We start from the raw sequence: 27205 nt of genomic DNA, 5'->3' as shown, positions 1-27205 counted from the left end.
GGCATCAAGAAATCTGTGCAACTCATCTCTCGCTTCTATTGGTGGCCGACTCTAGAGACTGATGTGGTGGACTTTGTGCGAGCCTGCACTATCTGTGCCCGGGATAAGACTCCTCGCCAGAAGCCCGCTGGTTTTCTTCTTCCTCTGCCTGTTCCCGAACAACCTTGGTCTCTGATTGGTATGGATTTTATTACTGACTTACCCCCATCCCATGGCAACACTGTTATTTGGGTGGTCGTTGATCGATTCTCCAAAATGGCACATTTCATCCCTCTTCCTGGTCTTCCTTCAGCGCCTCAGTTGGCTAAACAATTTTTTGTACACATTTTTCGTCTTCACGGGTTGCCTACGCAGATCGTCTCGGATAGAGGCGTCCAATTTGTGTCTAAATTCTGGAGGGCTCTCTGTAAACAACTCAAGATTAAATTAAATTTTTCTTCTGCATACCATCCTCAATCCAATGGACAAGTAGAAAGAATTAACCAGATCTTGGGTGACTATTTACGACATTTTGTTTCCTCCCGCCAGGATGACTGGGCAGATCTTCTACCTTGGGCCGAATTCTCGTATAATTTCAGAATCTCTGAATCTTCCTCCAAATCCCCGTTTTTCGTGGTGTACGGCCGTCACCCTCTTCCCCCCCTCCCTACCCCCTTGCCCTCTGGTCTGCCCGCTGTGGATGAAATTTCTCGTGATCTTTCCATCATATGGAGAGAGACCCAAAATTCTCTCTTACAGGCTTCTTCACGCATGAAGAGATTCGCGGATAAGAAAAGAAGAGCTCCTCCCATTTTTTCCCCTGGAGACAAGGTATGGCTCTCCGCCAAATATGTCCGCTTCCGTGTCCCTAGCTATAAGTTGGGACCACGCTATCTTGGTCCTTTCAAGATTTTGCGCCAGATTAATCCTGTCTCTTACAAACTTCTTCTTCCTCCTTCTCTTCGTATTCCTAATGCCTTTCATGTTTCTCTTCTTAAACCACTTATCATTAACCGTTTCTCTCCCAAATCTGTTTCCCCCACTCCTGTCTCCGGCTCCTCGGACATCTTCTCCGTCAAAGGAATTTTAGCATCTAAAAAGGTCAGAGGGAAAACCTTCTTTTTAGTGGATTGGGAGGGTTGTGGTCCTGAAGAGAGGTCCTGGGAACCTGAGGACAATATCCTGGACAAAAGTCTGGTCCTCAGGTTCTCAGGCTCCAAGAAGAGGGGGAGACCCAAGGGGGGGGGTACTGTTACGCCGAGCGCTCCGGGTCCCCGCTCCTCCCCGGAGCGCTCGCTACACTCCTCTCACTGCAGCGCCCCGGTCGGTTCCACGGACCCGGGGCGCTGCGATACCGCCGCTGGCCGGGATGCGATTCGCGATGCGGGTAGCGCCCGCTCGCGATGCGCACCCCGGCTCCCGTACCTGACTCGCTCTCCGTCAGTTCTGTCCCGGCGCGCGCGGCCCCGCTCCCTAGGGCGCGCGCGCGCCGGGTCTTTGCGATTTAAAGGGCCACTGCGCCGCTGATTGGCGCAGTGGTTCCAATTAGTGTTTACACCTGTGCACTTCCCTATATCACCTCACTTCCCCTTCACTCCCTCGCCGGATCTTGTTGCCTTAGTGCCAGTGAAAGCGTTTCCTTGTGTGTTCCTAGCCTGTGTTCCAGACCTCCTGCCGTTGCCCCTGACTACGATCCTTGCTGCCTGCCCCGACCTTCTGCTACGTCCGACCTTGCTTCTGTCTACTCCCTTGTACCGCGCCTATCTTCAGCAGCCAGAGAGGTTGAGCCGTTGCTAGGGGATACGACCTGGTCACTACCGCCGCAGCAAGACCATCCCGCTTTGCGGCGGGCTCTGGTGAAAACCAGTAGTGACTTAGAACCGATCCTCTAGCACGGTCCACGCCAATCCCTCTCTGGCACAGAGGATCCACTACCTGCCAGCCGGCATCGTGACAGTGGGGACTCCAGGCAGGTGAATTTTTTAGCCCTTAGCCCTGCTTCGGGCAAGCAGGGCCGGACCTGACAAGCGCAGCGGCTCTCAGCAGTCTGTATGGAGAAGGCTCCCGACTCTGCAGCCCATGGCTGATTTCAGTAGTTGGGGCCGCCGCTAATAGCCAGCATCCGATGATCGCCGCGGCTGGCTATTAACCCTTTAGATCGCTGTTGTCAAAGCTGACAGCTGCGTCTAAAGGGACATGTGAATCCTCCCTGGTGGGCTAGTGGGGTGGATTGCCTCAGCGCGATCGCTGGGGGGAGATCCACTATAGAGGTAGCCGGAGGGCTTACCTCTGTTCCCTGCTGTCTATCAATGGATCACAGAGCACATAGATCAATGGAGTTCAATAGAACTCTATTGATCTGTATGAGGAATCTATTAGACTTTTCGGAGGAATCATTAAAGTGTAAAAAAAAAAAAGTTTTAATAAAAGACACACATCAACCTCTTCCATGTTAAAAGTTAAAATCACCCCCTTTTCCTATATAAAAACATGTCAACATAATAATAATAAACATATTTAGTATCTCTGCATGCATAATTGTACGAACTATTAAAATATAACATGATGTATCCCATACGGTAAATGACGTAAATGTGAAAAAAATACCAAACCACAGAATTGCAATTTTTATAATATCCCAGAAAAAAAAGCGATTAAAAAGTCAGATCAATACCAAAATGGAACCGGTACAAAAAAAAAACAGATTATGGCGCACAAAATTAGCCATCATACAGCCTGGTATGAGGAAAAATATATTTTTTTAAAGATACAGGGGTCAAAAAATGGCAATTAAAAAAAATTCTAAAAAGTTCAGAATTTTTTTAATTAGTGAAACATGACGGAAACTGTACAAATCTGGTATTGCTGTAATCAGGCGACCTAAAGTATCAAAACAACATGTTATCTCAACCACAAGGTAAATGGTGTAGAAAAGAAAACCACCAAATTTGCTAATTTTCTTTTACTATTTCTATTTCACTTAACCGAATATATATATATATATATATATATATATATATATATATATATATATATTTGTTTCGGAGAATATGTTATTGAAAAATTTAAAGGTATCATTATAGTAGGTAGTTATGGCTATTATAGGGCGAGGAGGAAAAAACAAGAGTGTAAAAGCGAAAATTGGCCCGGACAAGTGGATCGTCATAAGGGACAAGTAGATTTTGCTCCATTTTAGTCCCGTGGACAAGTAGTTTTTTATTAAATTTCCACACCCCTGACAAACATCATAGATTGATGTCATATCATAAAAAAATAGGTTGTCAACTTTTAGAACTACTTTATAATTACCACGTTATCTATAGATTTAATATATTTCAATGGATTAATGTGTTTCTTTCCAGATGCAGATGTGTACTCCACTCTTAATAAGGGCCACTGAGCCCAAAAATACAGACAAATGACAAAGAAGGATGAAAAAATGCCAAAACACCATGGGGTTTCATAAATTCCTATTGACTTGCAGTTAACATCTGGCTGAAGCGTAGTATCACCTAACAAAAACGCAGTGTGGCATTTGTGGCATTTTTGGGGCATTTAAAAAAATTTTAAAAAGTTGAAACTCAGTCCTGCAGGGAGCATGTGAATTGTGGACCACTTGGTCTGTCCCAAAAGGACTGGCATCCAGAAGGGACTTTAGAAAACTTAGCGTGAGCCAGAGTGCTGAGAAGGGACCTCAGTGAAAGTTTAAAGAGTACCTGTCACCAAATAAAACTTTTAATATAGTGTTCCTTGTGTAGTTAGCAGACCCTTTCCCATTCACTTGCTATTAAAATTATCAACATAAATATGTTTAAAATGTAATAGAAAAAACTGCCACTAGGTGGATCTGTTCTGTTCCCTTCCACAATTAATATGAGTTTGGTCTCCTCCCGGCCTGGCAGGAGACCAAACTCAGGAAGTGCTTCTCTGCACTGAGCTTGATTGAAAGCTGCACAGAAAGTGAAAGCTCAGCAGATTCTCACAGAAAGCTGCAGAGACTGAAAGCTGCAGGAGAGCCTCACTGATAGCAACACAGACTAAAACATGCACAGAGCCTGAGGTCTTCTATTCATCACAGCACTGCAATCATGTGAGGGCGGATGTTGTCCCCCAGCAGGCTTCAGTGATGTCATACCTGCTGGGAAACGCCCACTTTTACCTCCTGGGAAATTGCACTATGTGAGCAAGAATAAAGGTAAGATACACAGCTTTTTAAAGCTCTGATTTTTTTTAAGGGTGGGAGGGGTATTAGGAGTAGTAAGGAAACATAGCCTGAGTTAGTTTAGAACAGTTTATTTGGTGACAGGTACTCTTTACTTTTCCCTGGAAGGTTGGCAAAGGTTCAAGAAGTGGGCTAGTTCCCTATGCATGGGCTGGACTTTTGTTGTTTTTATTTCTGCTGCCATCTAAAAGCTGAATAACACCATTTCTTTTGGATTGCCATTAGCTCCTATGCTACTTATTTGGCACTTGGCACTTCAAAACACCTCTGTAGAGTGCAGGAAGATTCCACCTTTGATGGTCAATTACCACAAGTATCACAGTACCTAAAATATACAAGTACACGGGCAATATGCAGATGTGGATACCAAGTGTACCTATTACTTTAAAAAATACTTTTAACATGAAGAAGAAAAATGTCAAAAGTTTTGATCACTCGGGGTCTGAACACTAAGACCAATTGCTCGAATGAGCAGGGAGAGAAGAGCGCAGCTGAGCACTTCTCTCCCAGCTCTTTGTGCATGTGAAAGAAGGTTCTATAGGCTTGTTTTAGGAGTTTGTCTGGGTCACATGGCACAGAGCAGGGAGATAAGGAACTAAGCGCGCATTAATCCTGGTTCATTCTAGCGATCTGGTCATGGACAAGGGGTGGACTGCATAGGCTGCTGATCCCTGAAGCTTATGTAGTGAATAAATATATGGAGAGTGAACTGTTCCCTAGTGCTGTGTTTCCCAACCAGGGTTCCTCCAACTGTTGTAAAACTACATCTACCAGCATGCCCAGACAGCATTCGGCTGTCTGGGCAGGCTGGGAGTTGTAGTTTTGCAACAGCTGGAGGCACCCTGGTTAGGAAACACTTCCCTAGTGCCTCTATACACAGCATATGCATGACTGCTGGACGGACGGTGCAGGCAGGGCCGGTGCTACCATAAGGCAGCTAAAGCAGCTGCCTTAGGGCACCAAGCCGGTAGGGGCGGAATAATCTGAATCCACATCCACTCACTGGCAGGAGAATTGTACACTTTACTTTGGACAGGCATTGGGGGAACCAGAATGGATTAGGCTGTAGGGGTTGTGAACCAGCGTCAGGGCTACGCATTATGGCTGTATCTTCGGCATGGGTAAAGGGAAAGGTAGGTGATTGTGGTGGGGTCTGTTGGGGGCACCAAAATGCTTCTTTGCCTGTGTAGTAAAAAATCCTTGCACCATCCCTCGGATTTTATGTCCCTAAGATTGTTGCACCCCCCCCCCCCCTAGTGCTACACAACCGATTGTATGGAATACCAATGGACAGAGCTTACACAAGTACTTGGAGATTTACTTCTCTCCCAAGCCATAAAAGTGTTATCTGATGTTATGTAATCAGCTGGGATACAATTTTCTTGACATCTGGCACTTGGATGATTCAAGATTAATGGGGAACTGCTAGCCTCAGCGAAAATCTATAGCAAAAAGCTGTGTGTGTGTGTGGGAGGATAGATGATGTGAACAGACAAGAAGAAACAAAGGTGCTACAGATCAAAGGACGATAAATAGACACAAAAATTACAGCTTTTCCATTTTGAAAACTGTATATTTCAGATATTTTTTTAATACACAGAGAAAACATCCATAAAGCACTTTAAAAATGTGAAAAAAACTGAACTATATATATACAGAAATATGCATAAAATTGCTCCATAAAGAAGATAAAATGTTTAAAAAATATGATGTTCATTTTGCAAATGTATTTTTGAGCCTGAAAATATACTTGTGTGAACATAGCCTAAGGATATGTTCACGCAGTATAAAATTGTTATTTTACGCGCGCATTTTAAGACTCAGTCGGTAAAAAAGCGGCTTCAGTATTTTTTCCTCAGTCATTTTTACTCTGTGTGAACGCACCTTTATAATGTATTTGAAAAAGTATTTTCCAAACCCGACAACCCTGTTAAAGGGGTACTCCATTGGAAACATTTTTTTTTTTTTTTAAATCGACTGGTGCCAGAAATGTAAACAGATTTGTAAATGACTTCTATTTAAAAATCTTAATCCTTCAAGTACTTATCAGCTGCTGTATACTACAGAGGAAGTTCTTTCTGTCTGACCACAGTGCTCTCTGCTGACTCATCTGTCCATTTTAGGAACTGTCCAGAGCAGGAGAGGTTTGCTATGGGGATTTGCTTGTACTATGGACAGTTCCTGACATGGCAGAGGTGTCAGCAGAGAGCACTGTGGTCAGACAGAAAGGAAATTCAAAAAGAAAAGAACTTCCCCTGTAGTTTACAGCAGCAGATGAGTGCTGGAAGGATTAAGATTTTTAAATAGAGGTAATTTACGAATCTGTTTAACTTTCTGGCACCAGTTGATTTAAAAAAAAAAAAAAAAAAAATGTTTTCCAGTGGAGTACCCCTTTAATGTTTTTGTTCATGTAGAGAGGCCTCTGAGGACACGTGCTTACTTTACTTTCCGACTCTTATTGTCAATATGAAAAACCTTGTAGAGATCACTGCACATTATGCCTTTGTCTGTTTAGACAATCCCAGAATCCTTTGCATGCTGCTTATTCTGAAGCAGTGTTATTGAGGCGTCTGGGACATACTGACAACAGGGTGCATTAGGAATATAAATAAGCCCCAGAGCCCGCGCCGTGCATCCCGCTTGCCGAGTGTAATTGTGACTTTCTAACCTTGATATTGAGGAGAAAAAAATCATTATTCATGTTCTATGTTCCTGCTATCAGTATGTAGAATGCAACAAGTGACCTTGGGACGCAGACGTAAACTGTTATTAATGTACGATCTGACCAGTCACCAAATCAAAAGATGCTGAAGAAAATGTAATTTCTTTTAAATTCCAGAGTTGTACTAAGTGCCATTGAATAGTCTATGGAATTTTTTTTCTTCTTTTAAAATTCATCTTTGAATGGCATAAAGATGTTGTAATGGACTTCGGAACTACAGCAAATGACAAACAGGGCATTGTCTGAATGTCTGAGCCTGTCCTTACCCACTGATACAAAAACACCTCGGTCCATTAAACGTGTCCTTGTATGGGTAAAACTCATGTCCGCGTAAATGATTTCACCAAAGCAGGTAGCCGGTGGATTAACTGAGACTCGATCAATGATAGGTAATAAACTGTTATCTATCCACATGAAAAAATCCACATATCCAGGGATCTCTTATTGATCAGTGGAGAAAATGGTATTCGCAGAGGATATGCAATTAAAGGGTTATTCCAGAGATATATTTCATTATTTATATTTTTAGAGATTATAGATGCTTTAAGCATAAAAAAGAAACCATACTCACCAGTCCTGAGTTTGCTGCAGCTGCCGCTCTGACGTCTTCCAGTCCCTGCTGCTCTCTCTTTCTTGCTTCTTCTGGTTCGTATTTCCTGCAGGAAATACTGGCTCATCCAATCACTGACAGCGGTGGTCATGAGGAGTCTTATCAGGCCTAAAAAGCCATAAGATAAGGAACTGCCCATTGCCGAAGAAGGGAAAGGGAAATGCTCTGTTTGTTACACTTAGCTGAAGACAAGATGTCCATGCAAGATTCACTCCGTGTGCCCAAAAGCTGTGAAGGCAATGTGGAAGCTCCTCTGCCCTGATGAATCTGTGTCTATTGAGAGCTGCAGCAGATTCAGCTGGTGTCCCGAGAAGGCAGGAAAAGGACAGCAGTACTGTTTTAGTAATGTTCAAGTTTATGCCAGTTCCAAAGCCTGATCACTGTTGGTCCTTTTAACACTGCAGTAAAGACCAACGAAAACCAATACCTGTGTCTTCCTGTAAATCCATCATGGTGCCTTTTGAAACTGGACTCACCACTCAAGGGGCCTTCACCTTGCACCTCTACTCATGTGACCCTTGTTGCAGCTCTACCTAAAATCTGTTTCCCCCTCACTGTTTTGTCTTGTGCATTGGTGTCCTGCCTACCCACTGTGCAGGGTGCTGCAGCACAGACTCATTCAGGTGAATGGGCCATAATGCTGTTCCTTGCACAGCCAGTACAGGGAAAGCTTAAAGAGTACCTGTCACCAAACAAAACTTTTTATATATTGTTATTAAAATATTGTAATATTGTATATTGTAATTATAAGACACTATGCTATTTACTTGCTGTTAAAATTCTCAACTTTTATATATTTTCAATGTGATTGAACATACGGCCACTAGGTGGCTCTGTTCTGTACTCTGCGCAAGTCCAACAGTTAGCTTGGTCTCCTCCTGGCCTGGCAGGAGACCAAACTCAGGAAGTGGGTATAGCGAGGCACAGCACTCACAGGCTTCAGTGATGTTGCGCCTTCTGGGGAACGCCCACTTTCTCCTGCCAGGAGCTCACACAATGTGAGCAAAAGGGAAAGGTATTATACACAGCTTTTTAAAGCTCAGACATTTTTTTTAAGGGCAGGAGAGGTGTTAGGAGTAGTTAGGAAATATAATCTGAGTTAGTTTAGAAAATATGGTTTGATGACAGGTACTCTTTAAAGTAAAGTCCTGCGTGGGACTTTTTTTTTTTTTTAAATCCTGCTCCTGCCTGCTCCCACTGGATCTCTTACTTTTACCGCCCTCTCCCGCAAGGTGTGTGTTCCACTCCTGCGCACTCCCATAATGTGTCCAATCTCATACCGATCATAGTACAGTGATCCCTCAACTTACAATTACCTCAACATACAATAGTTTCAGCATACAATGGCCTTTTTTGGACCATTGTAACTTGAAACCAGACTCAACATACAATACTACAGACAGTCCAGATCTGTGAAACGTGTCAATGGCAGAAAGATCTGACCAATCAGAATAGGCATTTCACTGGTAAAACCCCTGTATTAATAAAGTGTATGCACTGACTGGCTGTCTGGTAGCGCCCCCTACAGTACAGGGAGGTACTACATGTTCTGTACTACTCTTTACTTGTGCCAGGGATAGCTGCTCCAGGTGAGGGCGGCTCCATTTTACATTTTTTAGGACACTTTGTGTACTGTACAGGACCCTGAAGAAGCTCCTGTCCTCTACATAGACAGTGATTACAGCTCCCAGCAGATCTTTCTTACTTTTTATATGTAAGGATTTGCTTTATCTGTATTATTTATCTACTTATTTTCCTTTAATCCTCACTTTTTCCTATTTTTGGATGACATTTAGGGGGCTTTAGAACCAATTACCAAGTTTCCATAGAGTTATGGGCTGACATTTATCATCGTCTTTAGACTGTTTTTTTGTGTCTAGAAAAGGCGCAAAAAAGGCTCAAGCAGGGTTTATTTGCGCCTTTTTTGCGCCTTTTGGTTTACACATTTCAGCTGATTTTGAGTTGCAATCCACTTACTTTGGCAATACACATGATATGGAAGGGTTTTATGAACTGGGCCTTTTTCGTAAAACTAGCGCAAAAGAGGCGCAAAGCCACTGAAAAGTCTCTTAAACTACACCAGCCCAGACTTAGCTTTTTGGTGTATGTGAAGAGAGAAATTTCAGAAAATGTGACCTGCACAAAATATATCAAATGCTCTGTGACCACTTAATAAATTTGGTGCTCCTACACATTACCAGCACACAAAAGTGTAGAAAAATGCTTCATTTACACCTACAATGATAAATGCCGGCCGTGGGCCGGCATTTATCATTGTAGGTGTAAGTGAAGCATTTTTCTGCACTTTTTTTTTGTGTGCTGGTAATGTGTAGGAGCACTAAATTTATTAAATGATCGCAGAGCATTCCTCCTGGACTTTAGGGACCACTGTATTGACATATCCTAGCAATTCGCCGTAAGGATTACCAATCCTGAACAGGTCAAAACATCGGGCCATGTACAGCCAGCATTAGCCAGTCCATGGTATGCACTTTGACCATATCTCTAGGAATATGTACTTGCCATCAGTTGATTAAGGAGGCTCATTCTTCTATGATTTATCTCTCTTTTTTTATGACCACAGTATTCCTATTTCTTATAGTATAGATGATTTTCTTCATTATTTGGGTTGTTTTTGTTGTTTTCTTTGTCAGATTGTTTAACCTCTTGGGGACGCAGGGCGTATGCATACGCCCTGCATCCCCGATCCTTAAGGACTCATGGCGTACCTGTACGCCCTGAGCCCGCTCCCGGTGTTTAAAACGGGGTCCCGCCGTGACCCCGCATCACACCGGGTCGGTCCCGGCTACTATTCATAGCTGGGACCATGGGCTAATAGTGCGCGGCACCGATCGTTGTGCCGCGCGCTATTAACCCTTCAGACGCGGCGGTCAAAGTTGACCGCCGCATCTGAAAGTGAAAGTAAACGCTTCCCGGCAGCTCAGTCGGGCTGATCGGGACATCGCGATAAAATTGCGATGTTCCGATCAGCTGGGACACAGGCGGAGGTCTCCTTACCTGTCTCTGCGGCGTCCGATCGGGGTTTGATTGCTCCAAGCCTGAGCTACAGGCTTGAGCAATCGAGCCCCTATCTCACTGATCCGTGCAAAGCTATGGCTTTGCAGGGATCAGCATAAGAGATCAGTGTGTGCAGTGTTATAGGTCCCTATGGGAGTTGTAGCACTGCAAAAAAAAAAGTGAAAAAAAAAGTTAACAAAGGTCAAAGGTCATTCCCTAATACAAGTTTGAATCACCCCCCTTTTCCCATAAAAAATAAATAAATAAATAAACATATGTGGTATCGCCGCGTGCGGAAATGTCTGAACCATAAAAATATATCGTTAATTAAATCGCATGGTCAATGGCGTACGCGCAAAAAAATTCCAAAGTCCAAAATAGCGTTTTTTTGGTCACTTTTTATATCATGAAAAAATTTATAAAAAGCGATCAAAAAGTCATATCAATACAAAAATGGTACCAATAAAAACTTCAGAACACGGTGCAAACAATTAGCTTCAATACCGGCCTGTATGCGGAAAAATAAAAAAGTTACAGGGGTTAGAAGATGAGAATTTTTAACATAGAAATTTTCCTGCATGTAGTTATGATTTTTTTTCGAAGTACGACAATATCCAACCTATATAAATAGGGTATCATTTTAACCGTATGGACCTACAGAATAAAGATAAGGTGTTATTTTTACCAAAAAATGCACTGCGTAGAAACAGAAGCCCCAAAACTTACAAAATGACATTTTTTCTTCCCTTTTGTAGCACAATTATTTTTTTTTTCCGCTTCGCCATGGATTTTTGGGTAAAATAACTAATGTCACTGCAAAGTAGAATTGGTGGCGCAAAAAATAAGCCATAATATGGAATTTTATGTGCAAAATTGAAAGCTTTATGATTTTTAGAAGGTGATGAGAAAAAATGAAAATGGAAAAACGCTGAGTCCTTAAGGTTAAAATAGGCTGAGTCCCTAAGGGGTTAAGCTCATGGTAATATTGATTCAGCGGAGCAGCTCTGATCACCATTGAGTCTGGTCCGAGGGAATTAGTATTGTGCCGCTGTTATCCGATCTGCCTTTAATGGATGACTTACTAATGAAATAAAGAGAATTGAGGCACAGATTTAAATTGGATGGAATAATTACTATCCGTCCTGTGATTGGACCAGAATCACATTGTCATTATTGGAGTCCTCAGGTCTCCCAGGAACATTATCACACAGTAATACCATAGAGCTGTGCCAGAGGTGATTATGGAATTACCGGGGAATCACAGGGATCAGCAACCCCTTCATCCCAAGTGATGTAAACACAAGTGACGTCTGAAAGGCAGCTAAGGATGATAGGAAGAAATGTCTTCTTAACATGTCTTCTGTATTGTCAGCTTCATGTTTATCTGTATACAGTGTCACCGTATTCCATAATGTGTTACTAATAGAGGATGTAACACAAGTAAGAAAAAACAACCAAACAATAGGACAAACAAGAGAGATTGCTAAAAAGAATGGGAATCGTGGCTGTTCGTGATGATCATTTTGTCCCATGTGGGGGATTTATACAGTGCATTGCTAACGTTTTCACCCAATTTGGTGTTTTTCCAAGATTTTTTTGCATTACAACCTGGAATTCAATCGATTTGGTGGGTCTTTGTACCATTTGACTCACACATGCTGATCACTTTGGAGTCACGTTCACACAGTGTAAGGCTAGACATCATTTGTACAAGGATATGGTACTAAAATTGAGTTAAAATTATGGAGATATTTTTGCAAAATAATGTGTTGTATGAAATATGTGCATGTCATCGACAAGGAATAATCATACCTGTTATATGCATTCTGGTGTATGATGCTATTGCTGTTTGATATTTTATTTTTCTATTTCAATAACAAACATTTGAAACAAAATATGTCCATGTCTATGGAAAACGTACTTCAAAACTGAAAAAAATATATAAATGTGGGGAAATTTTTAAACATAACACAATTTTGATAATTTTAGGAAGCTTTAATTTTCACCCATGCAAGTTACAGTATAAAACTGGAATGTTATCTGTATTCTGTGGGTCCCGGGTTATTAGTCATGGATAGTGGGTCCCCAGCAACTGCTCTCTGCCCTGCAAGCACTGAGGGACACGTCTCTCCTTATCTGTACATTCCGATGGCATTTTTAAACTACATTTTCTCTGAAACAATCAGACATTTCAGAGTAAATCACAGTGTGTCGGGATTGCGCCGCTTGCACCAGTTGTATGCTGTCCACGGTAGCAGAAAACAACCTCTTCAGTTTAGTCCACTTTTACAGCACTAGTATGTGAGGTGTTTTTGCTGTGCTGTGATTGGCCAGAGAAGTATGGGAGGAAGTTTCTGTGTGTGTACTGCTAGCAAACAGCCCAGCTCTGGTCATGCCTCTAAAAATTGTGAAAATAAGAAGTAGCTGTGCAGCAAGGAGGGGGGCTCCAAGGAGCTCAATAACAGCAGTAAGAACACTAAAATCACCTTGTCTCCACTATGAAGGGTTAATCAGGATGAAAGTCACTGACTGAGCGGAGAGCATGAGTTGGTTGGAAAAATGGAAGCTAAAGAGTGGAGATATATGGTGCAGCGTCATAGAGAGCTTTGTAGACTAGCAGAAAAGTTTTTAATTTAATTCTGGGAAGCAATAGAGAGAAATATATTTACTTAGTAAATAGTAAGTACAATTCCTGGTGATAAGTATCCCCAGAATGCTCTCCAATGGGAATGTACTGTTACATGCCACCATTCAGACATAAAATGTCCAGGCCCACCATTATCAGACCTGCTTTCTAATTGGGCTAATGGAAGGGAGTCCTACCTCTATGACATTCATTCGTCTTATGAAAAGGGATTATTTTATGACACAATTCCTTTAATGGAGTATTCCAGATGGGAATTTTTTTTTTAATTAACTGGTACCAGAAAGTTAAACAGATTTGTAAATTACTTTTATGTAAAAATCTTAATCCTTCCAGTACTAATCAGCTGCTGTATGCTCCAGATGAAGTTGTGCAGTTCCTTCCAGTCTGACCACAGTGCTCTCTGCTGACACCTCTGTCCGTGTCAGGAACTGTACAGAGCAGGAACAAATCCCCATAGCAAACCTCTCCTGCTCTGGACAGTTCCTGACATGGACAGAGGTGTCAGCAGAGAGCAATGTGGTCAGACAGAAAGGAAATCCCAAAAAAGAAAAGAACTTCCTGTGGAGCAAATAGCATCTGATAAGTACTGGAAGGATTAAGATTTTTTTAATAAAAGTAATTTACAAATCTGTCTAACTTTCTGGCACCAGTTGATTTTAATTTTTTTCCCCCCTCCGGAATGCCCCTTGAAATCATTCAACATCATACCGAAAAAAAAAAGAACTCTTTACATGCTTATAAATAGAGATGAGCGAACTTACAGTAAATTCGATTCGTCACGAACTTCTCGGCTCGGCAGTTGATGTCTTAGCCTGCATAAATTAGTTCAGCTTTCAGGTGCTCCCGTGGGCTGGAAAAGGTGGATACAGTCCTAGGAGACTCTTTCCTAGGAATGTATCCACCTTTTCCAGCCCACCGGAGCACCTGAAGGCTGAACTAATTTATGCAGAAAAAGTCATCAACTGCCGAGCCGAGAAGTTCGTGACGAATCGAATTTACTGTAAGTTCGCTCATCTCTACTTATAAACAGACATTCTCAGGAGACTATTGTTCTGTTATTGTAGGTAGTTATGGCTCCAATAATAATTTGGAGTTATCTGGGAGGCAAATAATCTCCACCATATGTCACTCCTGTGAAATCCATATTGTGGAATGCTATATTTGCATGATGCCAAAGATAATAGGATTAGTAATGTCCAAGGAGCACTTGTTTAGATCAGTGTTTCCCAACCAGGGTGCCTCCAGCTGTTGCAAAACTACAATTCCCAGCATGCTATGACAGCCTTTGGCTGTCCAAGCATGCTGGGAGTTGTAGTTTTGCAACAGCAGGAGGCACCCTGGTTGGGAAACACTGGTCTAGAAGATCCAGAAGAAGTCATTTAGAATGGGTGAAAATACTTTTTTTTTAGGTGATATAGCAGTATTTTTTTATATAGTATTATATTGACTGAATTCAATTTTTGTTATAGTGGGAACCAGGGCTGTAATTCTTTGGTGTAAGTTTATATTTAGTTTTATCCCTGTTGGGCATTGGACTGACAGGTTATTATTTTTGACAGACTACTCTGCTTTGTATTCCATTAAGGGACCTTGAATTTCAATGTCATAGATGTTTGAGGGACTTACTGATCAGCTAGGCCTAGCCTTCTTGTTAAGGAGAAAATATTACAAGACCTACAAAAAAAAAAAAAAAAAAAAAAAGATTACCAAGTAGCCAAATTTATTGCTAAATTATTACAGACCAACAAAACAAACAGGAGGGCATCCATAGACATACAGTATCAATATGGAATAGACAGAACAACACAAAATGTATCCAGTAGACATGAAATGAAGTAATAAAGAATCACAGATCCGTATCAGGAAGACACACCTAAACAGAAAAAATACAAAAACAAATAAACGGACATTACACCTACCAGTACTTATGAGCTGCTGAAGTTGAGTTGTTCTTTTCTGTCTGACAACAGTGCTCTCTGCTGACACCTCTGTCTGTCTTCATGGAATACCCCTTTAACATATATAGATGAAAAACAAGACAGAAGGGATATGATAGAAACTTTTCTATACATTAAGTGAATCTACATTGTAAAGGAGGAGAAGATCTATAAAAGAAGAAAAATGACCACAAGATGATATAGTTTTATATTAGAGGGGAAAGGTTTCTGCAGTAATATCAGGAAGTATTACTTTACTGAGAGAGTAGTGGATGCATGGAATAACCTTCCTGCAGAAGTGGTTGCTGCAAATACAGTGAAGGAGTTTAAGCATGCAAGGGCTAGGTATAAGGCTATCCTTCATATAAGATAGGGATAGGTATAAGGCTATCCTTCATATAAGATAGGGATAGGTATAAGGCTATTCTTCATATAAGATAGGGATAGGTATAAGGCTATCATTAAGATAAGATAGGGATAGGTATAAGGATATCCTTCATATAACATAGGGATAGGTATAAGGCTATCCTTCATATAAGATAGAGATAGGTATAAGGCTATCCTTCATATAAGATAGAGATAGGTATAAGGCTGTACTTCATATAAGATAGAGATAGGTATAAGGTTATACTTCATATAAGTTAGAGATAGGCATAAGGCTATCCTTCATATAAGATAGAGATAGGCATAAGGCTATCCTTCGTATAAGATATGAATAGGCATAAGGCTATCCTTCATATAAGATAGGGACAGACATAAGGCTATCCTTCATATAAGATAGAGATAGGTATAAAGCTGTCCTTCATATAAGATAGAGATAGGTATAAGGCTATCCTTCCTATAAGATATGAATAGGCATAAGACTTTCCTTCATATAAGCTAGAGACAGACATAAGGCTATCCTTCATATAAGATAGAGATAGGTATAAGGCTATCCTACATATCAGATAGTGATAGGTATAAGGCTATCCTTCATATAAGATAGAGATAGGTATAAGGCTATCCTTCATATAAGATAGGGATAGGCATAAGGCTATTCATCATATAAGATAGAGATAGGTATAAGGCTATTCTTCATATAAGATAGAGATAGGTATAAGGCTATCCTTCATATATGTCACGATTCGGCTGGCTGGAGGTGGATCCTCTGTGCCAGAGAGGGATTGGCGTGGACCGTGTCGGTGGACCGGTTCTAAGTTGCTACTGGTATTCACCAGAGCCCGCCGCAAAGCGGGATGGTCTTGCAGCGGCGGTAGCAACCATGTCTTATCCACCGGCAACGGCTCAACCTCTCTGACTGCTGAGATAAGCGTGGTACAAGGGATTAGACAAGAGCAAGGTCGGACGTAGCAGAAGGTCAGGGCAGGCAGCAAGGATCGTAGTCAGGGGCAACGGCTGGAGGTCTGGAACACAGGCTAGGAACACACAAGGAAACGCTTTCACTGGCACAATGGCAACAAGATCCGGCAAGGGAGTGCAGGGGAAGTGAGGTATAAGTAGGGAAGTGCACAGGTGACTGTACTGATTAAAACCTCATGCGCCAATCAGTGGCGCACCGGCCGTTTAAATCGCAAAGACCCGGCGCATGCGCGCCCTAGGGAGCGGGGCCGCGCGCGCCGGGACAGCACAGACGGGGAACGGGTCTGGTAAGCGAGCCGGGATGCGCATCGCGAGCGGGTGCGTCCCGCATCGCGAATCGCATCCCGACTGGGAACATTATCGCAGCGCACCCGGTCGGCAGGTCTGACTGGGGCGCTGCGAGAAGGAGAACGCTGTGAGCGCTCCGGGGAGGAGTGGGGACCCGGAGCGCTCGGCGTAACAGTACCCCCCCCCTTGGGTCTCCCCCTCTTTTTGGAACCTGAGAATTTGAGCATAAGGTTCTTGTCCAGGATGTTGTCCTCAGGTTCCCATGACCTCTCCTCTGGGCCGCAATTCTCCCAATGAACCCAAAATTTTTTTTTACCTCTGACTGTCTTGGATGCCAGAATTTCTTTCACCGAAAAGATGTCAGAGGACCCGGAAACTGGAGTGGGAGAGAAGCGGTTAAGGATGAGTGGTTTAAGGAGAGAGACATGGAAAGCATTGGGAATATGGAGAGGAGGAAGAAGGAGTTTGTAAGAGACAGGGTGGATTTTGCACTTAATTTTGAAAGGACCAAGATAACGTGGTCCCAGTTTATAACTGGGGACGCGAAAGCGGACATACTTGGCGGAGAGCCATACTTTGTCTCCGGGAGAAAAAATGGGGGGAATTCTTCTTTTCCTATCGGCATGTTTTTTCATCCGGGATGAGGCTTGTAAGAGAGAATTTTGAGTCTCTTTCCATATGGTGGAGAAGTCCCGAGTCACCTCATCAACAGCGGGCAAACCAGAAGGCATGGGAGTGGGAAGGGGGGGAAGAGGGTGACGGCCGTACACCACAAAAAATGGGGATTTAGTGGAAGACTCAGAGACTCTGAAATTGTAGACTCAGAGACTCTGAGAATTCGGCCCATGGTAGAAGATCTGCCCAGTTGTCACGATGCCGGCTGGCAGGTAGTGGATCCTCTGTGCCAGAGAGGGATTGGCGTGGACCGTGCTAGTGGACCGGTTCTAAGTCACTACTGGTTTTCACCAGAGCCCGCCGCAAAGCGGGATGGTCTTGCTGCGGCGGTAGTGACCAGGTCGTATCCACTAGCAACGGCTCACCTCTCAGGCTGCTGAAGATAGGCGCGGTACAAGGGAGTAGACAGAAGCAAGGTCGGACGTAGCAGAAGGTCGGGGCAGGCAGCAAGGATCGTAGTCAGGGGCAACGGCAGGAGGTCTGGAACACAGGCTAGGAACACACAAGGAAACGCTTTCACTGGCACAATGGCAACAAGATCCGGCAAGGAAGTGCAGGGGAAGTGAGGTGATATAGGGAAGTGCACAGGTGAAGACACTAATTGGAATCACTGCGCCAATCAGCGGCGCAGTGGCCCTTTAAATCGCAAAGACCCGGCGCGCGCGCGCCCTAGGGAGCGGGGCCGCGCGCGCCGGGACAGGACCGAGGGAGAGCGAGTCAGGTACGGGAGCCGGGGTGCGCATCGCGAGCGGGCGCTACCCGCATCGCGAATCGCATCCCGGCTGGAAGCGGAATCGCAGCGCCCCGGGTCAGTGGATCTGACCGGAGCGCTGCAGCGGGGAGAGTGTAGCGAGCGCTCCGGGGAGGAGCGGGGACCCGGAGCGCTCGGCGTAACAGTACCCCCCCCCTTGGGTCTCCCCCTCTTCTTAGAGCCTGAGAACCTGAGGAGCAGACTTTTGTCTAGGATGTTGTCCTCAGGTTCCCAGGATCTCTCTTCAGGACCACAACCCTCCCAGTCCACTAAAAAAAAAGTTTTCCCTCTGACCTTTTTAGAGGCTAAGATCTCTTTGACAGAGAAGATGTCCGAGGAGCCGGAAACAGGAGTGGGAGGAACAGATTTGGGAGAAAAACGGTTGAGGATGAGTGGTTTAAGAAGAGAGACGTGAAAGGCATTAGGGATACGAAGAGAAGGAGGAAGAAGAAGTTTGTAAGAGACAGGATTAATTTGACACAAAACTTTGAAAGGACCAAGATAGCGTGGTCCCAACTTGTAGCTAGGGACACGGAAGCGGACATATTTAGCGGAGAGCCATACCTTGTCTCCAGGGGAAAAAACGGGAGGAGCTCTTCTTTTCTTATCTGCGAACTTCTTCATGCGTGATGAAGCCTGTAAGAGAGAATTTTGGGTCTCTCTCCATATGATGGAAAGGTCACGAGAAATTTCATCCACAGCGGGTAGACCAGAGGGCAAGGGGGTAGGGAGGGGGGGAAGAGGGTGACGGCCGTACACCACGAAAAATGGGGATTTGGAGGAAGATTCAGAGACTCTGAAGTTATACGAGAATTCGGCCCATGGAAGGAGATCTGCCCAGTCATCCTGGCGGGAGGAAACAAAATGTCGCAAATAATCACCCAAGACCTGGTTAATTCTTTCTACTTGTCCATTGGACTGGGGATGATATGCAGAAGAAAAATTTAATTTAATCTTGAGTTGTTTACAGAGAGCCCTCCAGAATTTAGACACGAATTGGACACCTCTATCCGAGACGATCTGCGTAGGCAACCCGTGAAGACGAAAAATGTGTACAAAAAATTGTTTAGCCAACTGAGGCGCTGAAGGAAGACCAGGAAGAGGGATGAAATGTGCCATTTTGGAGAATCGATCAACGACCACCCAAATAACAGTGTTGCCACGGGAAGGGGGTAAATCAGTAATAAAATCCATACCAATCAGAGACCAAGGCTGTTCGGGGACAGGCAGGGGATGAAGAAAACCAGCGGGCTTCTGGCGAGGAGTCTTATCCCGGGCACAGATAGTGCAGGCTCGCACAAAGTCCACAACATCCGTCTCCAGAGTCGGCCACCAATAGAAGCGGGAGATGAGTTGCAGAGATTTCTTGATGCCCACATGACCTGCGAGATGGGAGGAGTGACCCCATTTGAGGATTCCGAGGCGTTGGCGTGGAGAAACAAAGGTCTTTCCTGGAGGAGTTTGCCTGATGAAGGCAGGAGAAGTGGAGATCAGGCAGTCAGGTGGAATGATGTGTTGCGGAGAGAGTTCAACTTCTGAGGCATCCGAGGAACGAGAGAGAGCATCGGCCCTAATGTTCTTATCGGCAGGACGAAAGTGAATCTCAAAATTAAACCGGGCAAAGAACAGAGACCACCGGGCCTGGCGAGGATTCAGCCGTTGGGCAGACTGGAGGTAGGAGAGGTTCTTGTGGTCGGTGTAAATAATAACTGGAAATCTTGATCCCTCCAGCAGATGCCTCCATTCCTCAAGTGCTAATTTAATGGCTAGAAGCTCTCGATCCCCGATGGAGTAGTTCCTCTCCGCCGGAGAGAAGGTCCTAGAAAAAAAACCACAAGTGACGGCATGCCCGGAAGAATTTTTCTGTAGAAGAACAGCTCCAGCTCCCACTGAGGAGGCATCAACCTCCAGTAGGAAGGGTTTGGAAGGGTCAGGTCTGGAGAGCACGGGAGCCGAAGAAAAGGCAGACTTGAGTCGTTTAAAGGCGTCTTCCGCTTGAGGAGGCCAGGACTTGGGATCGGCATTTTTTTTGGTTAAAGCCACGATAGGAGCCACAAGGGTAGAAAAATGTGGAATAAATTGCCTGTAATAATTGGCGAACCCCAAAAAGCGTTGGATAGCACGGAGTCGAGGGGCGTGGCCAATCTAAGACGGCAGAGAGTTTGTCTGGATCCATTTGTAGTCCCTGGCCAGAGACCAAATATCCTAGAAAAGGAAGAGATTGGCATTCAAACAGACATTTCTCAATTTTAGCATAGAGTTGATTGTCACGAAGTCTCTGAAGAACCATACGGACATGCTGGCGGTGTTCTTCTAGATTGGCCGAAAAAATTAGGATATCATCCAGATATACAACAACACAGGAGTATAACAGATCACGAAAAATTTCATTAACAAAGTCTTGGAAGACAGCAGGGGCGTTGCACAGGCCAAAGGGCATGACCAGATACTCAAAGTGTCCATCTCTGGTGTTAAATGCTGTTTTCCACTCATCCCCCTCTCTGATGCGGATGAGGTTATAGGCGCCTCTTAAGTCCAATTTAGTAAAGATGTGGGCACCTTGGAGGCGATCAAAGAGTTCAGAGATGAGGGGTAGGGGGTAGCGGTTCTTAACCGTGATTTTATTAAGACCGCGGTAGTCAATGCAAGGACGTAGGGAGCCATCTTTTTTGGACACAAAGAAAAATCCGGCTCCGGCAGGAGAGGAGGATTTACGGATAAAGCCCTTTTTTAAATTTTCCTGGACGTATTCAGACATGGCAAGAGTCTCTGGGGCAGAGAGAGGATAAATTCTGCCCCGGGGTGGAGTAGTGCCCGGGAGGAGGTCGATAGGACAATCATAAGGCCTGTGAGGAGGTAGAGTCTCCGCTTGTTTTTTGCAGAAAACATCCGCGAAGTCCATATAGGCCTTAGGGAGACCGGTTACTGGAGGAACCACAGAGTCACGGCAAGGGTTACTGGGAACCGGTTTTAGACAGTCCTTGGAACAAGAGGGCCCCCAACTCTTGATCTCCCCAGTGGACCAATCCAGGGTTGGGGAATGAAGTTGAAGCCAGGGAAGTCCAAGGAGAATTTCCGAGGTGCAATTGGGGAGGACCAAAAGTTCAATCCTCTCGTGATGAGATCCGATGCTCATTAGAAGGGGCTCCGTGCGGAAACGTATGGTACAGTCCAATCTTTCATTGTTTACACAATTGATGTAAAGGGGTCTGGCGAGACTGGTCACTGGGATGTTGAACCTGTTGACGAGAGAGGCCAAAATAAAATTTCCTGCAGATCCAGAGTCCAAGAAGGCCACAGTAGAGAAGGAGAAGGCAGAGGCAGACATCCGCACAGGCACAGTAAGACGTGGAGAAGCAGAGTAGACATCAAGGATTGTCTCACCTTTGTGCGGAGTCAGCGTACGTCTTTCCAGGCGGGGAGGACGGATAGGACAATCCCTCAGGAAGTGTTCGGTACTAGCACAGTACAGGCAGAGGTTCTCCATGCGGCGTCGTGTCCTCTCTTGAGGTGTCAGGCGAGACCGGTCGACCTGCATAGCCTCCACGGCGGGAGGCACAGGAACAGATTGCAGGGGACCAGAGGAGAGAGGAGCCGAGGAGAAGAAACGCCTCGTGCGAACAGAGTCCATATCTTGGCGGAGCTCCTGACGCCTTTCGGAAAAACGCATGTCAATGCGAGTGGCTAGGTGAATAAGTTCATGAAGATTAGCAGGCATTTCTCGTGCGGCCAGAACATCTTTAATGTTGCTGGATAGGCCTTTTTTAAAGGTCGCGCAGAGGGCCTCATTGTTCCAGGATAATTCTGAAGCAAGAGTACGGAATTGTACGGCATACTCGCCAACGGAAGAATTACCCTGGACCAGGTTCAACAGGGCAGTCTCAGCAGAAGAGGCTCGGGCAGGTTCCTCAAAGACACTTCGGATTTCCGAGAAGAAGGAGTGTACGGAGGCAGTGACGGGGTCATTGCGGTCCCAGAGCGGTGTGGCCCAAGACAGGGCTTTTCCAGACAGAAGGCTGACTACGAAAGCCACCTTAGACCTTTCAGTGGGAAACAGGTCCGACATCATCTCCAGATGCAGGGAACATTGGGAAAGAAAGCCACGGCAAAACTTAGAGTCCCCATCAAATTTATCCGGCAAGGATAGGCGTAGACCAGGAGCGGCCACTCGCTGCGGAGGAGGTGCAGGAGCTGGCGGAGGAGATGACTGCTGAAGCTGTGGTAGTAACTGCTGTAGCATAACGGTCAGTTGAGACAGCTGTTGGCCTTGTTGCGCTATCTGTTGTGCCTGCTGGGCGACCACCGTGGTGAGGTCAGCGACAACTGGCAGAGGAACTTCAGCGGGATCCATGGCCGGATCTACTGTCACGATGCCGGCTGGCAGGTAGTGGATCCTCTGTGCCAGAGAGGGATTGGCGTGGACCGTGCTAGTGGACCGGTTCTAAGTCACTACTGGTTTTCACCAGAGCCCGCCGCAAAGCGGGATGGTCTTGCTGCGGCGGTAGTGACCAGGTCGTATCCACTAGCAACGGCTCACCTCTCAGGCTGCTGAAGATAGGCGCGGTACAAGGGAGTAGACAGAAGCAAGGTCGGACGTAGCAGAAGGTCGGGGCAGGCAGCAAGGATCGTAGTCAGGGGCAACGGCAGGAGGTCTGGAACACAGGCTAGGAACACACAAGGAAACGCTTTCACTGGCACAATGGCAACAAGATCCGGCAAGGAAGTGCAGGGGAAGTGAGGTGATATAGGGAAGTGCACAGGTGAAGACACTAATTGGAATCACTGCGCCAATCAGCGGCGCAGTGGCCCTTTAAATCGCAAAGACCCGGCGCGCGCGCGCCCTAGGGAGCGGGGCCGCGCGCGCCGGGACAGGACCGAGGGAGAGCGAGTCAGGTACGGGAGCCGGGGTGCGCATCGCGAGCGGGCGCTACCCGCATCGCGAATCGCATCCCGGCTGGAAGCGGAATCGCAGCGCCCCGGGTCAGTGGATCTGACCGGAGCGCTGCAGCGGGGAGAGTGTAGCGAGCGCTCCGGGGAGGAGCGGGGACCCGGAGCGCTCGGCGTAACACCAGTCATCCTGGCGGGAGGAAACAAAATGTCGCAAATAGTCACCCAGGACCTGATTAATTCTTTCCACTTGCCCATTGGATTGGGGATGATAAGAAGACGAGAAGTTTAATTTGATTTTGAGTTGATTACAGAGGGCCCTCCAGAATTTTGACACAAATTGAATGCCTCTATCCGAGACGATATGCGTAGGAAGCCCGTGAAGGCGAAAAATGTGCATAAAAAATTGTTTCGCCAACTGAGGCGCAGAAGGAAGACCTGGAAGAGGGATAAAATGTGCCATCTTGGGGAATCGATCAACGACCGACCACCCAAATAACTGTGTTGCCATGGGATAAAGGTAAGTCAGTAATAAAGTCCATACCAATCTGAGACCATGGTCGTTCAGGAACAGGCAGAGGATGGAGGAGACCAGCAGGCTTCTGGCGAGGGGTCTTGTCCCGGGCACAGACTGTACAAGCCCGCACGAAATCAACAACATCAGCTTCCAGGGTAGACCACCAATAAAATCGAGAGATGAGCTGGATGGATTTTTTGATGCCAGCTTGGCCTGCGAGGTGTGAGGAGTGTCCCCACTTGAGAATCCTGAGGCGCTGGCGTGGAGAGACGAAGGTCTTCCCTGGAGGAGTTTGTCTGACAGAAGCCAGAGAAGTGGAGATCAGACAGTCCGGAGGAATAATGTGTTGCGGGGAAGCTTCCACTTCAGAGGCATCCGAAGAACGAGAGAGGGCGTCAGCCCTAATGTTCTTGTCAGCAGGGCGAAAATGAATTTCAAAGTTAAAACGGGCAAAAAACAACGACCACCTAGCCTGGCGAGGGTTCAGCCGTTGGGCAGACTGAAGATAAGAGAGATTCTTGTGATCAGTGTATATAATAACTGGATATTTGGATCCTTCCAGCAGGTGCCTCCATTCCTCAAGCGCCAATTTTATGACCAGTAATTCACGATCACCAATGGAGTAGTTTTTCTCCGCCGGAGAGAAGGTCCTAGAAAAGAAACCACAAGTAACAGGATGTCCGGAAGAATTTTTTTGTAGGAGTACTGCTCCAGCTCCCACCGAGGAGGCGTCTACCTCCAGCGAGAAGGGCTTAGATGAATCAAGTCTGGAGAGTACGGAAGCAGAAGAAAAGGCAGTTTTGAGATGATTGAATGCATCTTCCGCTTGAGGAGGCCAGGACTTAGGGTTGGCGTTTTTCTTGGTTAGGGCCACGATAGGGGCCACAATAGTGGAAAAGTGCGGAATAAATTGTCTGTAATAATTGGCAAACCCCAAAAAACGTTGGATAGCACGGAGTCCGGAGGGGCGTGGCCAATCCAATACGGCTGATAGTTTATCTGGGTCCATTTGGAGTCCCTGGCCAGAGACTAAGTATCCTAGGAAGGGAAGAGATTGACACTCAAAGAGATATTTTACCATTTTTGCATATAATTGATTGTCCCGAAGTCTCTGAAGAACCATGCGGACATGCTGGCGGTGTTCTTCTAGGTTAGCAGAAAAAATCAAAATATCGTCTAGGTAGACCACAACACAGGTATATAGAAGATCACAAAAAATTTCATTTACAAAGTCTTGGAAGACGGCAGGGGCGTTGCGAAGCCCAAAGGGCATAACCAGATATTCAAAGTGTCCATCTCTGGTGTTAAACGCGGTCTTCCACTCGTCCCCCTCCCTGATGCGAATGAGATTATATGCACCTCCTAAGTCCAGCTTGGTAAAGATGTGGGCGCCTTGTAGGCGATCAAAGAGTTCCGAGATAAGAGGTAGGGGATAGCGTTTTTTTACAGTGATTTTATTAAGTCCGCGGTAATCAATGCAAGGACGTAAGGAGCCGTCTTTTTTGGAAACGAAGAAAAATCCAGCTCCGGCAGGGGAGGAAGACTTGCGGATAAACCCCTTTTTTAAATTCTCTTGGATGTACTCCGACATGGCTTGTGTTTCCGGAGCAGACAGAGGATAGATTCTGCCCCGGGGTGGAATAGTACCAGGGAGGAGGTCAATAGGACAGTCATAAGGCCTGTGAGGAGGAAAAAATCTCTGCTTGTTTTTTGCAAAAAACATCAGCATAATCCAGATAGGCCTTGGGGAGACCAGATATCGGAGGGGCCACAGGGTCTTGACTGACAGTACAGGGAGCAGGCCTAAGACAGTTCTTGTGGCAAGTAGTACCCCAGTTCTTGATCTCCCCGGTGGTCCAATCAAGGGTTGGGGAATGGCGTTGAAGCCACGGTAGTCCAAGAAGAATTTCCGAAGTGCAGTTAGAGAGGACTAGAAATTAAATCTTTTCGTGATGGGGTCCGATGCACATTAAGAGAGGTTCTGTGCGGTAACGCACAGTACAGTCCAATCTTTCATTATTAACAGAGGCGATGTAGAGGGGTCTGGCGAGACTGGTCACCGGGATGTTGAACCTGTTGATGAAAGAGGCCAAAATAAAATTTCCTGCAGATCCGGAATCCAAGAAGGCCACAGCTGAGGAGAAGGCAGAAGAAGAAATCCGCACAGGCACAGTAAGACGTGGAGAAGCAGAGTTCACATCAAGAGCTGTCTCACCTTTGTGCGGAGTCAGAGTGCGTTTTTCCTGACGTGGAGGTCGGATAGGACAATCCTTCAAGAAATGTTCGGTACTGGCACAGTACAGGCAAAGGTTCTCCATGCGGCGTCGTGTCCTCTCTTGAGGTGTCAAGCGAGACCGGTCAACTTGCATAGCCTCCACGGCGGAAGGCACAGGAACGGATTGCAGTGGACCGGAGGAGAGATGAGCCGGGGAGAGAAACCGCCTCGTGCGAACAAAGTCCATATCCTGGCGGAGCTCCTGACGCCTTTCAGAAAAACGCATGTCAATGCGGGTGGCAAGATGAATCAGTTCATGCAGGTTAGCAGGGATTTCTCGTGCGGCCAGCACATCTTTGATGTTACTGGATAGGCCTTTTTTAAAGGTCGCGCAGAGGGCCTCGTTATTCCAGGACAATTCGGAGGCGAGAGTACGGAATTGGATGGCGTACTCGCCAACAGAAGAATTACCCTGGACCAGGTTCAGCAGGGCAGTCTCGGCAGAAGAGGCTCGGGCAGGTTCCTCGAAGACACTTCGAATCTCCGTGAAGAAAGTGTACAGAGGCAGTGACAGGATCATTGCGGTCCCAGAGCGGTGTGGCCCATGACAGGGATTTCCCAGACAGAAGGCTGACTACGAAAGCCACCTTTGACCTTTCAGTTGGAAACTGGTCCGACATCATCTCCAAATGCAGGGAACATTGTGAAAAAAAAACACGGCAAAATTTAGAGTCCCCATCAAATTTGTCCGGCAAAGATAAACGGAGGCTGGATGCGGCCACTCGCTGCGGAGGAGGTGCAGGAGCTGGCAGAGGAGATGATTGTTGAAGCTGTGGTAGTAGCTGCTGTAGCATCACGGTCAGTTGAGACAGCTGGTGGCCTTGTTGCGCTGTCTGTTGCGACTGCTGGGCGACCACCGTGGTGAGGTCAGCGACAACTGGCAGCGGGACCTCAGCGGGATCCATGGCCGGATCTACTGTCACGATTCGGCTGGCTGGAGGTGGATCCTCTGTGCCAGAGAGGGATTGGCATGGACCGTGTTGGTGGACCGGTTCTAAGTTGCTATTGGTATTCACCAGAGCCCGCCGCAAAGCGGGATGGTCTTGCAGCGGCGGTAGCAACCATGTCGTATCCACCGGCAACGGCTCAACCTCTCTGATTTCTGAGATAAGCGCGGTACAAGGGAGTAGACAAGAGCAAGGTCGGACGTAGCAGAAGGTCAGGGCAGGCAGCAAGGATCGTAGTCAGGGGCAATGGCAAGAGGTCTGGAACACAGGCTAGGAACACACAAGGAAACGCTTTCACTGGCACAATGGCAACAAGATCCGGCAAGGGAGTGCAGGGGAAGTGAGGTATAAGTAGGGAAGTGCACAGGTGA

At 45.8% G+C, this 27205-nt stretch overlaps 1 protein-coding gene and 1 long non-coding RNA gene across 9 annotated transcripts in view; one reads left to right on the top strand and one right to left on the bottom strand.

The window, feature by feature from the left end:
• The window catches only part of LOC130358495 (uncharacterized), a 28181-nt gene extending 12970 nt beyond the window's left edge, over positions 1-15211 (bottom strand). Inside the window, exons 1-2 of the long non-coding RNA XR_008889540.1 lie at positions 15118-15211; positions 14825-14872 (exon numbers count right to left, since the gene is read on the bottom strand). This is a non-coding gene — a long non-coding RNA (uncharacterized LOC130358495). The remainder of the gene's footprint in view (positions 1-14824; positions 14873-15117) is intronic.
• The window catches only part of LNX2 (ligand of numb-protein X 2), a 182857-nt gene that overhangs the window by 65109 nt on the left and 90543 nt on the right, over positions 1-27205 (top strand). The window lies entirely within an intron of this gene.

The sequence above is a fragment of the Hyla sarda genome, chromosome 2 (genome assembly GCF_029499605.1).
Source record: "Hyla sarda isolate aHylSar1 chromosome 2, aHylSar1.hap1, whole genome shotgun sequence".
NCBI lineage: Eukaryota > Metazoa > Chordata > Amphibia > Anura > Hylidae > Hyla > Hyla sarda.
Note: the sequence above shows the minus strand (reverse complement) of the source record. Positions and strands in the feature narration are given on the sequence as shown.